Here is a 10,517-nt window from a genome sequence, read left to right as displayed (position 1 = left end):
TCGCCCCGACCCGGGCGCGAACCAGGGACCCTCTGCACACATCAACAACGGTTACATTCACCCCCCTTTCGACCTCCTCCTTTTCCGCAGCAACCAGTGATCCGGGTCAACAGCATCAATGTAACAGTTTAACTTTAGACCGTTCCTCACCCCGACCCGGGCGTGAACCAGGGACCTTCTGCACACATCAACAACAGTCACCTACGAAGCATCGTTACCCATCGCTGCACATAAGCCGCGGCCCTTGCAGAGCAAGGGGAACCACTACTTCAAGGTCTCAAAGCGAGTGACGTCACCGCTTGAAAGGCTATTAGCGCGCACCACCGCTAACTAGCTAGCCATTTCACATCGGTTACATTGGCACAAGTAAATGTTTTTTCTCTATAAATCAATCTGTAATTCCTGATTTGCATTGTGGCCAATGGAATGGGTGGAGTAAAAGCTCAGTGAGCCTCCGTATTATCCAGTCCCCATTGAAATTACACCATTTATACAATGGGTGGATCTAGTCCTGGATGCTGATTGGTTTAGACCGCGTTCCAGCCAATGTCTATTTCACAAATTACCACCGGCTAAAGCTATGATGTTGAAATGCATACTTACGGTTCCATCTCGCTGTGCAATCCACCGTCCCATCAAGTCCAGCCGGTCAATTTATAAAATTGATCTTCACTGTAAAAAAGCATCTAGACATTATCTCCCCTTGCTTTTGGCTCACATTTTGTTTTCTACAACAGAGATTTGTATAAACCTTGCTAACAGTGACACGAGAGCAAATGTTCTATGCCAATGATGCAAAATCGCGCATCATTGCTCTTTGTTATGGATGTATCAACATTTCTGTTATTCTGGGTGGACTGTTTGATGCGACCGTGTTAACCATCGTTGGCTAGCGAACAAGCAAGGTGTAAGAGTACTCCCAACCCCACCTCTTATGGCATGAAAAATAGTTTTTTCTCTATAAGCCTATATGTAATTAATATAGAGTGTATTGCATTGACGGCAATGGAACATGTTGATTAAAAGCCTAGCAACACTACATATTATTAAGTCCCCCATAAAATAACACCATATATATATTCTACAGACCCTACTGAGTACTCCCAACCCCACTTTCACATCGGCACAAGTTATATATTTTTCTCTACAGCCCAATATTGTGAACATTTGAATATTAATGTGTATATTGATATGTATAGCGTATATTGATGTGCATTGATACGTATACAGGGCTAATAAAATAAAAACAGTCTGAACATTGTATTTTTCAATAGTGGTCTTACATTTGGCCCTTTTTTTTAACATAAATTCCTTCTTACAAGAGCGCAGACGTTCTCTGGTCATTTATGCATTTGCTTATGACCACTATAAAATGGCCTTTGATTACAAATTAATATATTTTTGTATGTTATTAACGTTGCAGGTTTGAAATGTGAGCTTTTATTTTGAAGGTTTCCTCCTTACCATACAAAGTGACGACCTCATTTGTGCTGCAGGCAGAATAGTAGTCCGGACAAGGCACAAGACAGCATCGGGACTGAAAAGGTAAGTCGGCTACCTACAAACTTGATAAATAGCCCAAATTATAAACTGGAAGTATTTACATCAAAATACATATTTAGCGCACGATTTAAACATGGACAAAAACAGTCTGCAATTGCGTGTAAGTGCACGCTAGTCCTGTGATAAATTGAGAGTGACGTTCACCGCATAGGGAGGTATGCCTTGCAAGAGAGGATGCTCTGCACCGTATCCACAGCACATTGGATTAAGACTCTGTTTTCTAACTGGCTCACTTTTTTAATTGAAATGCACGCACCTAGCCATAGCCACACACTGTATATTGTGGCTACATTGCTTGCTACTACCAAGTAGTCAATGTTCATGCACGATGTGCTAGACTTGATACGGATCATCTCCAACGGTGTTTACCAGTTGAACAGGACAAGAGTGATTCACGGATACATTCCGGACCTTTTAGATTTCTTGCAAGCCATGTTGATTTATTTAAACTTAGATAGCTATAGCTAAAATCAATTCAATATGCTACTTGCTGTTATGAACACATAATAATCAAGATGCATGGAAATACATACACTCTAACAATAAAAGGTTCCACGAGTATTCTTTAGGGGTTCTTCAAATTGAAACTGTGGGGGAACCCCTATAAGTTATTTCAAAGAACCCCTTTTAATGGATCCTCAAATAACCTTTTGAATAACCTTTTGGGGTTAATTTTTGATCTACCACCCTCCTCTATTATTATTAATAATAATAATACGCATAACAATAACAACAATAACACAATATTTGAGTTGTTAGTGTTTATTATGATTTTATTGGCAAAGCAGAATAAAAAAATCCCAAAATGAGGTAAACTCCATGCAAAGCCCCAAGTCCAATGGCGTGTTGATGTTAATGTGTTGATGTTCTCCATATACATAGCCAGAATTATTTTAGAGTGCATGGTGATTGAACAGGTTTCCTGTGAATCCCCCCCAAAATTGCTATACAGATTATTAACAAAACATGCACACAACAGTATTCATACCTTGGTTTTTGTGGTAAATGTGAATGAAAAAAACTATTTTGATAATGGTTTTCATACACATACCTTGTCCATAATGTAGAGGTCTACGGGATATTCATTGAAGAGATAAGGGAGGAGGATGGTACATGTGATCTGCAAAACATACCAATACCAATTGACATACCTTTGTATGCCTCCTCGTCTGTATACCTGCAGACACAGACACAAAAGTGAGCAGTTAAAACCTTGTCGTAAATGAAGGAAATCTTTACATTTTTCAGTTAAGTGCCTGCACCTGCTGTCCTTTCAAATTCAAATCCCAACGTTTCAGTTGGCCAGTTAAGTTCCTGCAAGAACCCCCATCAACTAAGGAGGTTCCTCAATGAAACCCGTCTCCTATGGGTTTCTTGGACGAACCTTTTGTGGGAAATTTTTGGTGCCAGAACCTTAAGGTTCTTCTAAGAACTTTGAGGATCTTAGAATAACCCTTGTTGAACCCCTAATCAAATCAAATCAAATTTATTTGTCACATACACATGGTTAGCAGATGTTAATGTGAGTGTAGCGAAATGCTTGTGCTGCTAGTTCCGACCATGCAGTAATATCTAACAAGTAATCTAACAGTTTCACAACAACTACCTTATACACACAAGTGTAAAGGAATGAATAAGAATATGTACATAAAAATATATGGATGAGCGATGGCCGAACGGCATAGGCAAGATGCAGTAGATGGTATAGAGTACAGTATATGCATATGAGATGAGTAATGTAGGGTATGTAAACATTATATAAAGTGCCATTGTTTAAATTGGCTAGTGATACATTTATTACATCCAATTTCCATTATTAAAGTGAGCTGGAGTTGAGTCGGTATGGTGGCAGCAGCCACTCAATGTTAGTGATGGCTGTTTAACAGTCTGATGGCCTTGAGATAGAAGCTGTTTTTCAGTCTCTCGGTCCCAGCTTTGATGCACCTGTACTGACCTCGCCTTCTGGATGATAGCAGGGTGAACAGGCAGTGGCTCGGGTGGTTGTTGTCCTTGATGATCTTTTTGGCCTTCCTGTGACATCGGGTGGTGTAGGTGTCCTGGAGGGCAGGTAGTTTGCCCCCGGTGATGCGTTGTGCAGACCTCACTACCCTCTGGAGAGCCTTACGGTTGTGGGCAGAGCAGTTGCCGAACCAGGCGGTGATACAGCCCGACAGGATGCTCTCGATTGTGCATCTGTAAAAGTTTGTGAGTGTTTTTGGTGACAAGCCAAATTTCTTCAGCCTCCTGAGGTTGAAGAGGCGCTGCTGTGCCTTCTTCACCACGCTGTCTGTGTGGGTGGACCATTTCAGTTTGTCCGTGATGTGTACGCCGAGGAACTTTCCACCTTCTGCACTACTGTCCCGTCGATGTGGATAGGGGTCTGCTCCCTCTGCTGTTTCCTGAAGTCCACAATCATCTCCTTTGTTTTGTTGACATTGAGTGTGAGGTTATTTTCCTGACACAAAACTCAGAGGGACCTCACCTCCTCCCTTTAGGCCGTCTTGTCGTTGTTGGTAATCAAGCCCACCACTGTAGTGTTGTCTGCAAACTTGATGATTGAGTTGGAGGCGTGCATGGCCACGCAGTCATGGGTGAACAGGGAGTACAGGAGAGGGCTGAGAATGCACCCTTGTGGGGCCCCAGTGTTGAGGATCAACGGGGTGGAGATGTTGTTACCTACCCTCACCACCTGGGGGCGGCCCGTCAGGAAGTCCAAGACCCAGTTGCACAGGGCGGGATCGAGACCCAGGGTCTCGAGCTTAATGACGAGTTTGGAGGGTACTATGGTGTTGAATGCTGAGCTGTAGTCGATGAACAGCATTCTTACATAGGTATTCCTCTTGTCCAGATGGATTAGGGCAGTGTGCAGTGTGATTGCGATTGCGTCATCTGTGGACCTATTGGGGCGGTAAGCAAATTGGAGTACATCTAGGGTGTCAGGTAGTTTGGAGGTGATATGGTCCTTGACTAGTCTCTCAAAGGACTTCATGATGACGGAAGTGAGTGCTACGGGGCGGTAGTCGTTTAGCTCAGTTACCTTAGCTTTCTTGGGAACAAGAACAATAGTGGCCCTCTTGAAGCATGTGGGAACAGCAGACTGGGATAAGGATTGATTGAATATGTCCGTAAACACACCAGCCAGCGCATGACACTCATTTTTAGAGTGTAGTTTATCTTGTCTTGCCAACCCGCCTCTGTCTGTTACAATCACTTGCTGGTATAACGTTAGCTTCTGCAGACAGAAAAAAATGATAGCCTATACGGTGCATGCTCAAGAGATGTTATTCTGTTTTATCTTTCACATTTCAACAACAAAAATCCGCGTGCCAGATGTATACATTTTTATTACCTACTTACCTATGTTTCCATGTCATTTTACATTCACAATAATGCAGAACATTGTAGTAAAGCTGTGTTTCAAAGTGTTACATAACATTGTAGCCTACTTGAGAAAGTATAGCTTAGTTGAGCAACCAGGACTAAGGGGCAGACATAACTGTACATCCGGGAAAGTGTGATATGTTACGTTTAGCTAGGTGGCTAACGTTAGCTAGGTGGCTAACGTTAGCTAGGTGGCTAACGTTAGCTAGGTGTTAAGGTTAGGAGTTAGGTTTTTATTTTTTCTATTATTATTTTACCCCTTTTTCTTCCCAATTTCGTGGTATCCAATTGGTAGTTACAGTCCTGTTCCATCACTGCAACTCCCGTACGGACTCAGGAGAGGTGAAGGTCGAGAGCCATGTGTCCTCTGAAACACAACCCAGCCAAGCCGCACTGCTTCTTGACACAACGCCTGCTTAACCCGGAAGCCAGCCGCACCAATGTGTCAGAGGAAGCACCATACACCTGGCAACCGTGTCAGCGTGCATTGCGCCCGGCCCGCCGCAAGAGTTGCTAGTGCGCGATGGGACAGGAGCATTGGTGCGGCTGGCTTCCGGGTTAAGGAGCCAGCCAGAAGCCTGCCAAACCCTCCCCTAACCTGGACGACGCTGGGTCAATTGTGTGCTGCCCCATGGGTCTCCCGGTCGTGGCCGGCTGCGACAGAGCCTGGACTCTAACCAGGTTCTCTAGTGCCTTGGACCACTGCGCCACTCCAGAGGCCCCAGGAGTTAGGTTAAAGGGTAAAGGTTAGGGTTAAGGGAAGGGTTAGCTAACATGCTAATTCGTTGCAAGGTAGCTAAAAAGTAGTAAGTATTTGCAAAGTTGCTAATTAGCAAATATGCAAAAGTTGTCCAGGATGAGATTCAAACACTAGACGTTTGCGTCATACACCCGACCAACCATTCTACTTTTGTTTTTGTCTTCAGTAACCTGTGTCATGTAGCCATACCAAACATACCATATCATACTAATTTGATTCAGAGAGGTTGGGTTAAATGCGAAAGACACAATTCAGTTGAATGCATTCAGTTGTGCAACTGACTAGGTATCCCCCTTTCCTTTCCTAATTTGAGTGTCCCGGATTTACTTTTATTATGTTACCTCTAGTCTATGAGACCAGGCTGAGTTGAGCGGTTTTTACACAGTGGAATAGTTTAGCCTACATAAAGTTTAGAGCAAGGTGCAAAATTAGACACTTGACAAAATTATGGATTTAAAAAAATTCTAATTTACTGACAGATATTAAAATTCTCATGTCTTGTTGCAAAGTGGAGGAATAGAGATAATATAGCCTATACTTGTGTGGCTACGATATCCTGTGGGTGGGGGAAATATAGACCCTTTTATATGTCACCTATTGGGGGATAATCTGCCCTTGTAGGCTGCTCTTCACTTTCTCTTAACAGAGCTCTGTCATTGAGCAAGTACTTCAATAACATGCAGCTTTTCTGTCGTCTCATCCATTTTCAAAAGAGTATTTTGCCAAGTTGCATGTTACTGAATATCACTTCAATGACATGTATTCTGGGAAGGATTGTGGGAGATGCTGTATGTGTGATGTGGGTGTGAACATTCACCCCGGTAACATGCTCTTCCCCAGCACCCAAATTGATGTGTGTGGCACATTTATAATCAATCATTGGATTTTCTATATTATTCAGCACAGGCAGTGTTTTCTTACATAACATGATTGTAAGTCTATTTTAAGCCCCCACTCTGACTAGACTCTGCTGTGTTTTCTGCTGAGGGAGAGAAAATAACAGGATTTTATCATTTCATCTATGATAGGTGGGAACGTATATAAACAGTCTGGAGAGAGATCTGAGGGATATACAGGTGTAGGATCTTAATTTGATCACCCTGTTGCAGGAGAACTTTCATGCAATGCAGGAAATACGAAACTTATAGTGTATTTGAGGTTTAAAAAGGCTTCTGAAATGTCTACTTTGAAATTTCAGACTTGATTTTCCCTTATGAAAAAAGTATCAACCCCTACAAAAATGTCCATTAATTATAATCCACATAATAATTCACACTTCCTGTTGCTGCAGGATTCTTTTTCTGATGTAGCAAACTGGCTCAAATTAAGATTCTTACATCAGTAGCTAGGCTAACTGGTTATGAATTGCTGATCTGTTACAACTCAAGATCTGCAGAAGTTAGACAAACACAGAGAGACTTAGGCTAGAGAAGGAGAGAGAGTTATTCTATGTTCCCACCAAAATGTAAAACACCAGACCGTTTTTTTCCTTCCTTTGCCTTAAGTGCTTATCCCATGTGAACGTAGCACAATGAACGTAATCGTGCAGACATGCATGTCTTCGTAATACTCTCAACCTGTAACATAATGCAACACATAAAAAATACAAAAATAAATAAATAACACAAGCTCTGTGAATTATGGAGAGAGAGGGGGCGATTAGATTAGTGCATGCTTTGATATCTCTGACCAGCCCCTTCAGCTCTCTCTCTCTCTCTCCCCCCTTTCTCTAGCAGAGATTAGCTGTGAAAATTAAATGTGAGTCCTGGCCTGCATGCCAAATTAGGCCATGGATTGTTATGTAAAATTTGGAGATGAATAACTTAACATACTGATTGGTGTGTTCCCATGCATTCTTTTAGAGAAAGGGTGGGCAGGGGTGTTTGTGGATTGTTTTGCTAGGTGGTATAGCGTGCTTGACAGTTGCAGGTGCAGCCGTTTAACTTTTATTAAAGTTCTTGCTGGAGGGGCCAACACAAAGCCAGGGCAGACTATAATGTTCATTTCAAGGAGTTGAAAAAAAAATATTATTCAAAGCGGTTAGGCCTAGCCTATGCTCTGGGGAGGAAGGTCCCATATGAACAAATACTATAATAAACTATACTATAAATACTATAGCATTCATTGTAGTGTTTTTGCTGACTTTACTGTATTATTTACAGTTAACTATAGTATAAATACTGTATTAAAAGAAAACTATAGTATATACTATAGTAATTACTATAGTGTTCTTGCAGATTGCACTATACTTTAGTACGACATCATTGTAGTAATTACTATAGCATTTTTGTTGTATTATTTTGTTTGACATAGACGTGGAGGCTTTCTCATTCAGGAAACTTACAGGGAAAATAATAAAGGAGCAGATGTTCCGTGACCTGTTGGTAGGTAGGATAGTTTAGGGCTTCTGCTCTTTTCTATAACCTGTGGAGAACAAAATATAGTCTATACTTGGCTGGTAGGTTTCTTACTTATGGGTGGTACAAATTGTGATATGGGGGAGGGGAGTGGGCAGGGTATATGCAAATTAAATACCGTAGTATTTACTATAGTTTAAAAAAGTGTAGTGTTTTTGCGGACTGTAGTGTTTTTGCAGACATTACTGTAGTATTTAAATACTACAGTGTTTTTTTTGGATAATTCTGCAGTATTTACTGTAGTCTTCTACAGTATACTACATAATTGTATAGTAAGTACACACATGATCGAGGGATATTACAGTGTGTAGTACAGTATTCTAAAGTATACTACAGTTTACTATAGAATTCTATTGTGCTCTGTGTGGTGCCTCTTATGTTTGTTTTTAGAGGATTGTGCCTACTTGTTTTATAACATGCTACTTTTTGAGGAGAAAAAAAAACAGATTTTGCTTTTACTATGAAAATGCTATTCATAACATTTTCATACTCAGTCTGAGTAGTTAGATCACTACTCAGACTGAGCTTTGGGTGTCTAGATTCAGCCCCAATGCTCTCCCCTCTATTAACCAGGACCTCAGTGACCTCCTTCATCAGGCAGGCCCGTCCTGGCAGCCAGCTTTCTGTGCAAACTCAGATAAGCAGGAGAGAACACCCCATGTTGTGATGTGCTATCTACACCTATTTATAATACAAACAAGCCTGGGAACAGTGGATTAAAAGCATCATCTCTGTGAACGTCAGCGGGTGATACAAAAGCACTAGTGCAAAACAGTACTGCCTCTCTTTTTGAAGCTTAGTACAGCATCTCCTTTGGTATTGGATCTGTTGTATTTCTCCCATTAAAGTCCCACAAGTTATTACATTGGAATTCTTTGGTCTAACAGATCTGAAATATGTGGCCACCCTTTTCAAATTGTCAGATAAGTGAGGATGGGTAGAAACGGGGGTAAATTCAGTTCCTTTCTCAGCGGGAGGCTAGCGATGCACCTCTCTATAGCTACTGCTGCTCGGTCTACTGATCACCTGTTCCTACTGCGTCACGCTCCCATTAGACCCTCTGTGGCGGAGCGAACCAATGCCTGTACACATTCATGGACCCGGAGCCAAGTTCCCTCCCCTCCCTCGTCTTGCCCTCTATGCCCAGGCCTGCTTATTTTCACCAACAGCAGCGGCCCTATATTTTCTATCAGCTGTAATCTTTGCTGCAGAAATGGAACACGGCTAAGCATGATTTCTGAGAGGGGAAGTGGCAGAAATGAGAGTTGTTGTTAAACAGGAGTTATGCAGGCAGGTTTTCAGATGGGAATGGAGAATGTAATACAGATGTAGCCTCTGGCTCAGTCACCATGTAATGCCTAATGCATTGAATCTGTGTGTAAGCAGTTAAGCCGAGGCAGTCTAGACTGGCCATTATGTAATAAGATAGTCTCACCCAATGATGTATATATAAACCCTGGTTTGCTGATGATGTTGGCAAATGAGAGGCTTTGAAGCCACATTGGTACTCCCCAGAAGGAGCGGAAGGAATGGAATTCTACAGTATTTCAATAAAATGTTTCAAGGACAAAATTCAGTGTATTTTAGTAATACATTTGTTGAAGTGGCGACAGTAATATAAAATTTAAAAATATACTTTATTAAGGAACAGGTTGTTTAAAAAATATATATTTTAATGTTCAGTTCACATAATATAATTTATAAGTATGGATTAAGGTGTCTGTAAAATAGATTAATATATTAATATATAGATTAATATACTTGCATTTCCATATCTTCCAACATCTTATTTACAATGGGGGAGTACCAAAATGGCTCTGCATTGGCTTCAATGCAGCGCCCCCTGTCAGTCATCCAGTGTTTATTCACATCATTGGTCTCACCACCTCATCCATTACCATTTTACTTGTTCATTAAACTCTTTCTGATCTGTTGTTGTAACTTGTTTGGGTGGGATGCAGAGTGATTCCATTTTCTTTATTCAAGTATCTGCATTATTGAGAGGTCAGTCCACCTGAGCACAGGAGTCAGCACTGACATCATTGTTAAATGGATTCAGAAGAAGCTTGTTCTGCCAAATGCCTTGCCACAGCTGTTATGTGTATGTGGAGGGAGAGAGAGGAGGGGTGCATTTAATGTCCAATGATGCACAGGGAATGGAGGGGTGGATGCCCTCAGGCACTTGGGCTTGTGTCTCCGGCTTTTGTCTGTTTCCAGGTCACTGAACCATGCCCTCACAGGCTACAACACAGCTCCAGCCGGATCTCATCAGTGGACCATTGGCCATTTCTACTCATATCTTCATTAATTAATGGAGACAAAATGACCCCTAGGTTCAGTAATAGTGCCCCCAACAATCAACCAGATTACATTATGTCCGCGACTCCCCGGGGATA

General features: G+C 41.7%; 1 protein-coding gene across 1 annotated transcript in view; it reads left to right on the top strand.

The window, feature by feature from the left end:
• The first annotated feature begins 1,497 nt into the window (after window positions 1-1,497).
• The window catches only part of LOC111978143 (ubiquitin carboxyl-terminal hydrolase 54-like), a 110,539-nt gene continuing 101,519 nt past the window's right edge, over window positions 1,498-10,517 (top strand). The window contains exon 1 of the mRNA XM_070448438.1: window positions 1,498-1,545. The gene's annotated coding sequence lies outside the window, so the exon portion shown is untranslated. The remainder of the gene's footprint in view (window positions 1,546-10,517) is intronic.

Source organism: Salvelinus sp. IW2-2015, linkage group LG18 (assembly GCF_002910315.2).
Source record: "Salvelinus sp. IW2-2015 linkage group LG18, ASM291031v2, whole genome shotgun sequence".
NCBI lineage: Eukaryota > Metazoa > Chordata > Actinopteri > Salmoniformes > Salmonidae > Salvelinus > Salvelinus sp. IW2-2015.
This window is presented reverse-complemented; position numbering and strand designations above follow the sequence as displayed.